This window comes from Diceros bicornis, chromosome 6 (genome assembly GCF_020826845.1).
Source record: "Diceros bicornis minor isolate mBicDic1 chromosome 6, mDicBic1.mat.cur, whole genome shotgun sequence".
Taxonomy (NCBI): domain Eukaryota; kingdom Metazoa; phylum Chordata; class Mammalia; order Perissodactyla; family Rhinocerotidae; genus Diceros; species Diceros bicornis.
This window is the reverse complement of record NC_080745.1, coordinates 78363184-78373035: the sequence shown is the minus strand read 5'-3', so window position 1 is coordinate 78373035 and position 9852 is coordinate 78363184.

Sequence of the window (9852 nt, the reverse complement as noted above, 5' to 3'; positions counted from 1 at the left end):
GTGTGGGTGACTGCAGCGACCATTGGAAGGCCCTGGAAAACAAAACACACTACCCCCACACTCGAGTGAAGACTTGGATCCAGCTCAGTGATTTTTGTCCTTTAGCACGAGGGTTCTTGAGCACTTGCTCTATTGCAAATGCCTACGAAGGGCTAACGATGTTTAGATTATACCGGTCATTAACATCTTACTATGAATGACTTTGTATCTATTCCCAAGAATAGTTTTGATAAGGAATATAAGCAAAGTAGAAAGATGTATCACCTCCATTGCCACCCCAACAACCCCTCCTCACCACACAGAACACACACAGCACATACATCCTGTGAACATTCTTTGACTACTACATGGCCTGTTAGAAGGAAAATGAGTATGAGAAGTCATTAACACCTTCTAGTTATTTTAGTATAATATGACGTCCATGGAGGAAATGTTCATATTTTTTAAAAGAAGACCAAAAGAGGGGACAAACACAAAGGAATTAAATACTAATGGTGGGATTTTAGACAGAGTGGCTCCTGGATGAAAGATTTGACATGTACCTCAAGTCAGTCACGGTGGGCAGCTACTACTTCCAAGTGGATGTTGGACTAGCAGTGGGATTTTGGCATCTCTGACTACACAATGAATGAATTTAAGAGGAAAATTAGAATGGAAGGTCCTCGCTGGGAAATACCCTCTCCAAACTCAAGTCTGGCAGGAATCATCAGCAAGAGTCTTGACTATTTTTAATGGCTAGGAGGATGCTTAAAGAAACGTCAGTCTCAAAGATTACCCCAAGTCTCCTCTGCATAAGTAATAACATCATAACAGATTCTTGGCTCAACCTAACTTCTTTTAAACATGCAGACTAGTCAAAATGAAATACATATTAGAGAAAGATTGAAAAGAGTGAAACTGGAAGTGATCGCTCAAAATAAGAAAAAATCAACCTCATTAAAAGGGAAAAGAATATGGGCATTCCGAGCTAGCCAGACACCAAAAATATGTACGAATAAACAGCAAAGCAGCAATATTGTGTTGGTAGGATGTCTTTGAGGGTGCAATAACTCAAGGGAAGCCACTGATGAAGCCAGTGCCAACCTTCAGCACATGCTCAGAAGGCTTGTAGATGCCCAACCATCCCGGTGGGTCAACATTATATCAGGTGGATACATTTCCTCTGGGTATGATCGGTGTATGCCCTAAAGCCTCAGGACTTGCTTGTGATCATTATTTTTATTTTAACTCTGTTGCTGCAAACGCTACCCTCATTCATATGAATGCCTAATCTTTCTGAACCATACTAAACTATCCTATGGTTAAATTTCTAAAGTTCACTAAGTTAAAAAGACTCCATTAGTTTAAATTTTTTCTGCTTTTTAATTTTATTAAATGTCCTAGTCCTTAATTATTAGAAAATATAAATAAAAGTGTCTAATTATCCTTCTCTTTAACATTTATTATTTTATAGCTCTTATCAGATTTCTACTTTTTTTCCCCTAACTAAAAAGTCCTAGTCATTTACCTCTGGGTTCTATCTTGCTATACCAGCTGTAATTATTTCAGCCGATGTTGTCTAAATTATTTCTTATCTAGCTCAGTTATTTTTGAGATGAAGAAGATAAAATGGAACAGGCCATTCAAAGTTATGATGTGCATTTTATAAAAATGAACAGAAATTTATCACAATATTCTCTACAACCCTTTTTCACCAGGATAGTTTCTTATTTACTTGTTTGATTACCACTGCTCTTTAAAACGTATTCTTCAGACTATTTGTAATGATGTCTACCTGCTTTTCCAAAGGGATTAGAACAAATTCAGTACCCATGAGGATATTACTTAAATTATTTCTTTCTGAGAGGCATTAGAATCATAGAATTTCAAGGTAAATTTCCATCTTTGATGAGTTCATCTACTTGGCTATGTAAAATGTCTAGGTGCTTCTAGATTGCCATGATTGTAGGTTTTGGATAATCCACTAGTCCTTTACCATCTGCACTAGGTAATTATTGTGAGAGATAAGCCCTAAACTTCTTCAGAGGAAAAGTATCCTTTCCATATCCTCCACTGATAAAGCCTACTTAGGCAGCCATGTTTTGTACACACGATCCTGCTCTCCTGAGCTACTGATAATTAGCACAGAGGCAAGTGCCAACCTGGAGGCAGCCAATCCTTAGGCTCACCTGCAGTTTTACAAGGTGACTTGGCGTAAAAGCTCTAACCAAATAGGGATGAGCTGGGGCAATCAAATTCTCACTTTTGAGAATTTGAATTAGGAAATATAAAAAGAACTAAGCAATCAATAGCAGGAACTAAAATTGAAAATTTGTACAGAAAGAGATAGAGAGACCGCTGGGTAGAGAAGGAGTAAAAAAGGTGTAACAAGTTATGAGAAGGTCAAAACTACGAGGAAGAAAAAATTATAGATAAGTAGCAACTATGACATAGAGAAATGATAGAGTAGAAAATTAAGAGATTTCTCTCTACTAGTAATTAGATAAAGAGAGAAGCAGACACATGGAGAGATGTTGAGTCATATTGCTAGCTAAGCAGCAGAGTGATGAGCTATGAACTGCTGCTGAGGATTATAGGCTGCCTTGGGTCCAAAACGGCCGTTGAATTCCAGTCTCCGTGGTTCCCATTAATGGGTTTCCATGAGATTCTATCTTGAATAGATATTTATACAATAAGTCCATTACTTTAGCTGGCTTGAGTGAGTCTTTGACCCTAGAAACCCCGAGAGCCTAACCATAGTACTCACTCTGATCTGTTTTTTAGCTCAGGTCACCTTTTATTACAATCACTTTTTCCAGATTATGTCACGGGTCCTCGCCTTGTGCTTCCCCTCTAAACTCCCATAACGTCTTCCACACACTTCTCTGTGATAACATCTACATCATTTCATGTTAGTATATGGTCTCCCTCTCTAGACAGTGAGCTTATCAGAGGCAGAGACTGCCTTGTTAGTGTTGCAATATAGTTGGCACTTGATAAATACCTGTGAACTAAATGGATAAATAAATGACTCTATAATCTATACTTTAATATATATTCTCTCCTCCAGATTATTACTGAATATATTAAACTTAGAAGTGAGTATTGGAAACATAAACAATCTAATTAAAAAATGGGCAAAAACTTAAATAGATACTTCATAAATGAGAGTATCCAAATGGCCAATGAGCATATGAAAAGGTGCTTAACATCAATAGTGATCAAGGAAATGCAAATTAAAACCACAATGAGGTACCACAACACAATGATCACAATAGATAAAATTAAAAAGAATAATAACATCAAACATTTCCAAGGATGTGGAGCAACTGGAATTTTCATGCATTGCTGATGAGAGTGTAAGTTGGCACAACAGTAGGTTAAATACATACATAGATACATACATATGCACACATTTATTAATCATGGTATATTCATGCTATGGAACATTGTAAAGCAATAAAAAAAACTGGATATATGCAACACCATGGATGAGTCTCGCAAATATAATATTGAGCAAAAGAAGCCAGGAACAGCAGACTACATACTATATTATTCCTTTTAAATAAAGTTAAAGAATGGGCAAAACTGATGTATGATGATAGACATCAAAATCATGGTAACCTCAGAGTGGGGATAACTTCTGGAAGGGAGCTCTGGAGTGCTGGAAATGTTCTATAACTTGATCTAAGTGGTCATTACACAGAAGTATACAAATGTAAAAACTCATTAGGCTACATATAAAATTTGAGCACTATACTGTATGTATGTCATAACCCAATAATAAAGGGGAAAAATTGAGCATTAAGAAGTAGAAAATGTACTCTTTCCTACAAAATGTACTCTGCTAGTATGCTTTGTAGATTTACTACATACATTAATGTTTAAACCTTATAGAGCACATTTTGCTCAAGAACAGCACCAGTCCTTATAGCCAATAGCATGGTATATTGGAAAGATTTGGGGTTAGACGACCTGGGTTCCCCTACCTGCATCAACGTGATCAAGTTGATGAATCTGACCTTCGATTTTCTTCACTAGTACTTTCGTGCTCTAATGAGAGGAGATAATAAACAGTAAGGTATACAGAATGTTAAAGAGAAAAAGAAATCAAGAAAGGGCAATGGGGAGGGCAGGAGCAAGAGGGAATTGTGATTTTAAATAGAGTAGTCAGGGAAATGCCCACTAATAAGGTGACAGTTGAGCAGGGGTGAGCAAAGCAGACGGTTGGAAGAAGAGAGTCCCAGACGGGAAAACAAGTGCCAAGACGCTGAGGCAGGAATGTGTGCGGCATGTTTAAAAAGTCCAGAGTTGGGCCAGCCCTGTGGCTTGGTGGTTAAGTGCGCGCGCTGCGATGCTGGTGGCCCGGGTTCAGATCCCGGGTGCGCATCGAGGCACCACTTCTCCGTTCATCCTGAGGCCGAGTCCCACATACAGCAACTAGAAGGATGTGCGGCTACGACATACAACTATCCACTGGGGCTTTGGGGGGAAAAAATAAAATAAATAAAATCTTTAAAAAAAAAAAAAAAAAGTCCAGAGTGCCTGGAGCAGAGTGAGTTGAGGGATGATGTGGCAGGAGATGAGATCAGAAAGGTGGAGGGTGGGAATAGATAACACAGGGTCTCATAAACAAATGTAAGGACTTTTACTTACATGAGAAGCCATTGGAAGGTTTTTAATAAACCTCTAACATGATCTGGCTTAGGATTTTAAAGTTTTTTAGGCAGCCATTCTGGCTGCTTCATTAAGATTATACTGTAGGGGGTGCAAGGAAGGAAGAAGGAAGGTAAATTAGAAGGCTATTACAATAATCCAAGTAAAAGATGATGGTGGTTTGGACCAAAGTGGTAACTGTAGAGGTGGAGAAAAGTATTCAAATTCTGGATATATTTTGAAGTTGGAGGCTTCAGAATGTGCTGCCGGATTGCTTGCAGGGTGAGAAAGAGAGGAGTCAAGGATAACTCCAAGGTTTTTGGCCTGAGCAACTGGAAGGATGGAATTTCCATTTACTGAGATGAAGAAAACTGTGAGAGAAACATGTTAGGGAGAGAAGATTAGAACTTCATGCTGAACATGACAAGTTTGAGATGCCTATTAGAAATCCAAGTGAAGATATTGAGTAGGCAGTTGGATATTAGAGGTTGGAGTTTAAGAGAATGATCAGAAATGAAAATATAAATTTGAGAATTGTCAGTATATACAGTATATATCTATTACATATACTATATACTATATGTATATAGCATACATGTATATGTATATAGTATAATACATAGATAGAGTATTTATATTTACAGTTTTTAAAATGATGACACTAGATGAGATCACCCAAGGGTGTAGATAGCTAGAGAAGAGGTCCAAAGATTACATAAAATAATACATAACAAATCTGAACACCGTAAGTGTAGACTTCTGGAGATTTGACCTACCTCCCAACTCCCTTTTAAAAATCAGGAAATGCAACCTGATTGGTCAGATTCTAGATCACAGATTGGGTATTTATACTAGTGTTCACCATCACTATGTGTGTAAAAAATTGCATACGTGGATGTGGCAGTCATTTTTTTTCTGCTTCCTCTAATCAAGTAGGTAGAGCAACAAGGGGAGGAACCACTTCCCCATGAGAAGGAAAGAGAGAGAGGTCATCATCTCTCTCTCCTCTTTGATCAAATGTGCTTGGATTCTCTCATCATTTTTTATCTCAGTTGCCATGGAGTGGCTGTAAGATTTAGATTTGGGCTTAGAAGAAAAGAGAGATTTCCCTCTCTACCTCCCATCCCACCCCTTGGGCCTTGTCTCTGTGCCCTATAATCCAGTTCATTTTACCAGCAAGCTCTGCATTGAAGTTTGGGGCACAAATCCAGATAATAATAAAGCAGTACTTTGATTTCCTTCTTTCCATTAGTCCTTGTACATATATCTATCCCACACAGAGAACCGTAAGAGGAGGGGTGGCTGTAGGTTGAGGTAGGATTTTAGCATTCCTGGATCCCAGGCCACAATACCATCGAACTAGTATTAACCCCTATCAGTAGGCACTTAATATGCATTCATTCTTTTCCTTTACCATTCCATTAATTCCTATTACATAGACACTGACCCAGAAATAAAAGGCAAGGCTTATTAATAAACAGAAGACTTACTGTTCCTTTAGTTCTTTATTGTTAGACCAACCCCATTCTCAACTTGCCTCCAGGGTCAGACACCAGAGACAACAGGGAAAGAAAAGAGTGACAGGGGCACAGGTGAAGAAATTATAGGAAAAGTAGGGAAACGAGTATATACAAGTCTGCCAGCTTGTCGGATAAGTACTTCTAGTTACTTATACTTACGAATGGACCAGATCTAGAAAAAGAGGTGCAAGAATCAAGGGAGAAGGGTATAAGGAAGGCTCTGAGGCACTCTTGTAGGAAAATCTTCCATCGAGGGCCATGATGGCATGGACACCAACAGGGAGCGGAGAGAGCAGGCTCCCACGGCTCCTGGCAGCTACTTCCAGTGTGCTTATCATGCTGAATCCTCTGACAGATTTCTTGCTGCCTTCTGAGGTTATCTCATCAAACACCAAACTGTGCAAGAAGGATACACTAAGGTCCTCACCACGGTGCCCAGCATTGCTGCAGAGCTACCTGGGCCATTTTCAGACCTGGTTCAATTTTCTGTTGTTTCTATAGAGTCATTCAGTCTGAGTTTTCATCCACAATGGGTTACCAGAAACGGAAAAAGCAAAATATTTTAATATGATTTATCAACATGTCCTGTATGTGGAGCCATTCCAGTAGCCCTCATTCATGGAATATACTTATCAGCTATGGAGCTCCTGGGCCTCAATCTTTTGGGTCTGAATCTCCCTGCCCATAGACTCAGCCCTGCCCCAGATGCCGGATAGAAAGTACTTGAGCAGCTTCAGCCTGTCAGCCTAGGAAAGTTACTTAAGTTGATTTGAGAAGCAAACTCCCAGCAATGATTGTGGGGCTCCCACATTTAGGCAGCCCTAAATGACACCCATGCTGCCGTGCTAAGATGAGACCTAACTAGACCTAACCAGCTCATCTCAAGATGTGGTCAGTTGATGGATGGGATAACTGCAATGTCAAATTAATTCACAGAACATTTGTATTTCGAGTTCAGTTTCAAGGTCACGTATAGTTGTGCCTGCTGACACCCTACCTCCCAACCTGAAATCCCACAAATTCCAACATCTTGAGTAGGTTCCATCAACGTAACTACCTAGGATCTGTGGTGAAGATTTTTCTGTCAAAGAGAACTGACATATTTGCTCTTGAGCCTAGATTTAAATGTACATCCCTCTGAGTGTTCCCTTCCATCTATGCCTCGGTACACTAAATCTAACCATTGCTAAGAGTGTTTAGTCCTCCAAGGTGATCCTAGTCATGACTTAATAACAATAATAATAAGAATTTAAGACAGAGTTTGTCTAATTTTTCCTGTTTTAAAAGACAAGAAAAAATCTGCTATATGCCCAAAATAAGAAATAATGAAGAAAAGTTTTAAGTGTGAATATTTTCAATGTTGGCTAAAATTTCAATATATTAATCTTAGATTTTAAAGATTTGGATGAGGGTAGTTCCTTGCCTTTTCTCTCTAAAAAAAAAGGCAGTTTACTTGTGAAATAACAGATTTTGTTTTGACTTGTATTCATGAATTTTTAAAAAATCAAAATTCAGCGTGGAAACTCCTATATGACCAAAAGATATTTTGCAGTTAGAAAGAACATTTCAATTATTTGAACTTTGAATTTTCACAGGTGAGTATTCAGTCATTCTAGGGTCCTTTTAAATACGTTCTATTTAGATTTCTATCTTCTGATACCTTAACTAAAAACATCTTTGGTGAAAATGCCTAGTATAAGTAGTATTCTTTAAATGCGACTTAGGTTCATGTATTTCAAGAGCATTAATAAACACAATGTGTTTATCAGAGATTCTTTAATTTTGCTACTTACTGTCAGTTCTTTGCATGTTGGTCAAACCTCTAGGGATGGGCATTAGACATAATTTACAAATATTTAAGAGTGTCCAGCTGATTAATGGTCCACTTTGGCCTCAATATCTAAGATCTTTGCTTCTTCATCAACATAGAGAACCTTTTCCAGCCATGTAGGAGCTGTGTCAGGACTTGGCTAAATAACATTTTAGATCAAATTCAACAAACAATAAGAATCTTTTTGTTATGCTAAAAATAGAAATAACCAGAACTTATCCAATAAATTTTATAAAAATCTCCAGATGTGAACTTGACTTCAGAAGATAGTCTGTTCCTAATTTTAAGGGATTTGATTTGTTTTGCTTGTTTTACTGCAAAAACAAATTTCCTCTGGCAATCCGGGTTGATATTTTCTTAAACTATTTTTTCTTAATTTTTCCTGTGAAGGGAAAACTATTTTAATTGACATTTATCACAAGACAGAATAAGAATCATTTCAGTTCTAAAATTTCGAAAGAAACATTTCCCATCTGTTTCAATAACCCAACTGGCTAACTACATTGCCAAGAATAATTTGTCACAAACAGAAAGACCGTTTTTTGGAGGAAAACTCTTAATGCTTTATCTTACATCACATACTGATTGATGAGCAATTTATAGAAAACTTATGATACTAAGTTAAGCCATGGATTTAGTCCATGAATTAGATTCCAAAAGGAATCATAAAATGCTGGTTAATAATTTACAGGGCTTTAAAAACAGAGGATGGAGGGCCGGTCCCGTGGCTTAGCGGTTAAGTGCGCACGCTCCGCTACTGGCAGCCCGGGTTCGGATCCCGGGCGCGCACCGACGCACCGCTTGTCCGGCCATGCTGAGGCCGCGTCCCACATACAGCAACTAGAAGGATGTGCAACTACGACTACAACTATCTACTGGGGCTTTGGGGAAAAAAGGAGGAGGATTGGCAATAGATGTTAGCTCAAGGCCAGTCTTCCTCAGCAAAAAGAGGAGGATTAGCATGGATGTTAGCTCAGGGCTGATCTTCCTCACAAAAAAAAAAAAAAAACAGAGGATGGAGTCTTCTGGTTAGTTCAAATTATATCAGAGAAGTTGCATATATATATATATTTTTTTTAATTGTGAGGAGGACTAGCCCTGAGCTAACATCTGATGCCAATCCTCCCCCTTTTTCTTAAGGAAGAGTGGCCCTGAGCTAACATCCATGCCGATCTTCCTCCACTTTATATGGGACGCCGCCACAGCACAGCTCACCAAGCAGTGAGTCAGTGCGCGCCCGGGATCCGAACCTGCGAACCCTGGGCCCCGAAGTGGAGGGTGCGCACTTAACCGCTTGCACCACCGGGCCAGCCCCAGAAGTTGCATATAGTAGCCATATCTTGCTTTTAAGGTGTAGTCCACTGGACTGTGGAACGGCTCAGCCTAACAAGGAGGAGGTAAAATGCCGGCAGCATGTTTGCAAAACCATCACCACCCTCTCTGATTTCAACATTGCAAGTGGGCAGTAGAGAGTAATAGTAAAGAGTCAGGCTCTGATGCTAGACTGCCTGTGTTTGAATCCCAGCTTGAGCACTGGCTTGCTTGGCAAATTATGTAAATTTTTGGTGCCTCGTATTCCTCATCTGTAAAATGGTTATATTAATAATAGTAATTATCTCATAGAGTTTGTTGAGAATTAAATTAGCTAACACATTTAAATCTCAATGAATATTAGCTAACAATCTCAATAACATTATTACTATTATTGTTAATATTGTTGTTATACTCCTTTGGGTCTTAACAGTTTTCTGGCCTTCCAGATCCCTAAGAAAAGTAAACTCTCCCTGGGTGGGGTCACTCCTTGAGCTTTAATTATCAGTCTGGTTCTCAACTCTGGCTGCACATTAGAATCACCTGAAAAGCTTA